The sequence below is a fragment of the Vicia villosa genome, linkage group LG3, assembly GCF_029867415.1.
Source record: "Vicia villosa cultivar HV-30 ecotype Madison, WI linkage group LG3, Vvil1.0, whole genome shotgun sequence".
Taxonomy (NCBI): Eukaryota; Viridiplantae; Streptophyta; class Magnoliopsida; order Fabales; family Fabaceae; genus Vicia; species Vicia villosa.
In genome coordinates, this window is record NC_081182.1 from 86,264,007 (window position 1) to 86,267,097 (window position 3,091).

At 33.1% G+C, this 3,091-nt stretch overlaps 1 long non-coding RNA gene across 2 annotated transcripts; it reads left to right on the plus strand.

Moving 5' to 3' along the window:
* The first annotated feature begins 860 nt into the window (after positions 1-860).
* LOC131662121 (uncharacterized) lies at positions 861-2,712 on the plus strand. 2 transcript variants are annotated; one of them, XR_009301385.1, is made up of 4 exons: positions 861-1,262; positions 1,352-1,467; positions 1,671-1,815; positions 2,438-2,712. It is a non-coding gene; the product is annotated as an uncharacterized LOC131662121 (long non-coding RNA). The 2 variants fall into 2 exon arrangements; XR_009301384.1 differs by having other exon boundaries at positions 1,671-2,712.
* The last annotated feature ends 379 nt before the right edge of the window (positions 2,713-3,091 follow it).

The window sequence follows — 3,091 nt, forward strand, 5'->3', positions numbered from 1 at the left end:
TTACAGTACTGGTTATAAAAACAGTTGGAAAATGATTTGTGATTTTTGAATGATTACTGTTGTGAAAACAGTTGATTATTGATTTGAAATGATTACTGTTATGAAAACAGTTTAAGAGTTTTAGGCTTACCTCGAAGAATGAGAAATTGGATTTCTGAGTTTGAGGTGTTACCTTGATCCTCAAGTGATATGCTTGGAATAAATTAGGATCTCAACAGATGTTTAGCATCCACACCAGCAGAATAGAACGTCAGATAAGCTCACAGCTTACAGCATTTCATGATCTTCCAGTAATTGTTTAAGGACTTCTACAGCAAATGGAAGACCAAACAAATAGACAATCCAAAAGACAACAGAGAAATAATCTCTAGGTCTTGGATGAAGTGAGAAAATTCAAGTAATATGCAACAGTAATCAAATAAAAAATTAAATGATTAACTATACAACAATAATATAAAAATATCAAGTTCAAATGAAATTAATCTAAGAAAAGATATTTTTTTGTGATTTTTCATGAAAGAAGATAATTAGAAACATAAATATAAGCATGTATCTAATATATATTTTTTTTGAGTTTTTAATAAGGATTATAAAAGAAAATTGAAATCCTATATTAAAATAAAATACTAAATCATTTTTAATGAAAGCATTTAAAGATAATTAAAAAAAAAAAGATAAATAAAAAGGTAATGGGCCAGGAGTGGTTCGAAAATAATATGGGGGTGCAGGCCCAATTGCAGAAAGCTGAAATAAAATAAAAGAAACTGGGCCGGACCGGGTCGGTTCAGTTGAAACCCGGATCCGCCCATTCTCTTAATGTAAGCTGGGTTATGAAAAAAAAACCCTAAAAAACCAAACATAGAGGCAACGCCTCTTTTCCTTTCTTCCTCACGCTTTTCTCTGTAAAAAAAGAAATAAAGGAACAAACTCCCTCCTCTTTTACAGCAAACAACAACAAACAACAACAAACAACATCCTCTCCATCTCTCCTCGATTTTCTCTATCTCTCTCGCCGATGAAACGTAAACAACAATCAGCAAAAGAAACTCTCTCGGTTTCTATCTCTTGCGAGGAACAACAACGGCGGCCAGCTCCGGTTTTGATTCTCAGATTGTTACCTCTTTACCGAACTTGCGAAGAACAAGACTCCTTGGTTCTCTTTCGTTGATTGTTATCTCCTCTCAGTGAACAACAACAAATCGGTCCCTCTTGCTTAGTGAACAACAACAATTTCGTTTTATATGTTTAAAGACAAACTTAAGGTTTTTTCCTTCAATTTCGTTTTCATGGTATAGTTTGATTTTTATGACATAACTAATAACTTATGCTATCTGTTTCTGATTTTTTCCAGATGATGTACAAGAACAAAATGTTTTTTTGCAACAATGATTAAACAACAGTGTCGAGCATGAGGTGTGAAGTAGACTTACCTTCGGCGAGGAGGTTTTCGCCGGATTATTGTTGAAGGTATGTTCTTGATTCCTTCTGCTGCTGCGAAATTGTTGTTGATGCTGAATTTTTGATGATGTTTGAACTGTCCAGAACCGTGGCTTGTGAATTGTTGTTTTTGCTGCAGTTGATGTTGTTACAGCTACTGTTTTGTTGCAATTCTCTTTTATTGCTGTATGTGATTTACTTCTGAATTGTTGTTGTATTGATTGTTGTTGCAGCCCCTGTTTGATGAAGACGATGCAATCTCCTCTTCTTGGACTTGTAGGAATTTTGGATGTTAGGGATGCTCGAAGGTTGAGCTTGTTGGAAGTTGAAGACTTGAAGATGAAGCTTCAAGTTTGTTGAAGGATGCTAGTAAGTGAGGTATGAAACACTTACTTCTCTTCTCTTTTTTTTATCTTGTAGATGAAGTTCTTACTACTTCAACAAGACTTTTTTTATGTGAAAGAAGCTTTGAAGTGTGAGAACTTTGTGTGTGTTCTCCGATTTTCCTTCCTCTTCCCATATTTTCTTGCCTTTCCTCTATTTATAGAGGAACAAATGAGGGACAATTTTGGTCATTTTGGCAACTAAGCTTAGTCTTTAAGCTCACTTAGTTACTAAGTTTTCATCATTGCAAAGAATATTCTTTCCAAAATAATCATTGCAAAAATTCCTTGAATGCTAAGTTTACTTAATAGCCAAGTTCCACAAATTTGTGCACATGGGAGAATATGCACATGGGAGGGAATATATTCTTCATAACTCTTGCAAGTGAAAGTTCCACGACATAACTTGTCTTCATGTCATGAAATTGGTAGTCTCTAAGTATAGCACTTATGACATAATATATTCCTCTTTGACTTTGTTTGACTTTGTTTGACTTTTCCTTTTTCCCTTTTATTTTTCGAAAAAGATGGCCTCCATGTGGGCTTTTGGGCTTTTTGAATTATTTATTTGACTTTTGCTAATTCCACCCTTTTTGTTTCTTTTTCATGTGAATGAGTATTCTTGAAGAGAAAGCATGAAGAAACTTGAACTTGAAGAATGTAAACTTGAAGATTGAAGAATTCAAGAAAGCATTGGAGACTTTTCTTTTCTTTTGTTCTTGTAGTTCCAATAGAACTTCAACTTTAGAAGTTGCATGAACTTGGACTTTGTATCAATGTAATTTTGGTTCATGCCTTCTTGAAAATTTGTGTAGAATTTGAATGTTGTATCTTGAATTTTGGAATGTAATCTTCAATCTTGGATAAAGTCCACTTGTAATTCATTTGGAAATTTGGAATTGTTCATGTAAAAGAACATCATTTGTAATGCTTAAACTCCTTTTAGAATCTTGAATGACATTGTATGGAATTTGAATTCCTTTGAAACATTGAAAACTTGAATGATTCCTTTTGAAAGGAAATGGTGGAATACCCTTGAAGTAGTGAAGTTTTTTTTCTTTTAATTTCAAGTCTTGAAATATATCCTTGCACCATGAATTTGAAATGATCTTGAATTAAAATCCTTAAATTCATGATCTTGAACAATACTTGAAATTATCCTTTCAACAAATGGACTAAAAAGATATTCTCTTGCAAATTTGATGAAATTCCCATGAATGATCTTGAACTTGTTCTAAATTCCAAATAATTCACATGAGCCAATTTTCTTC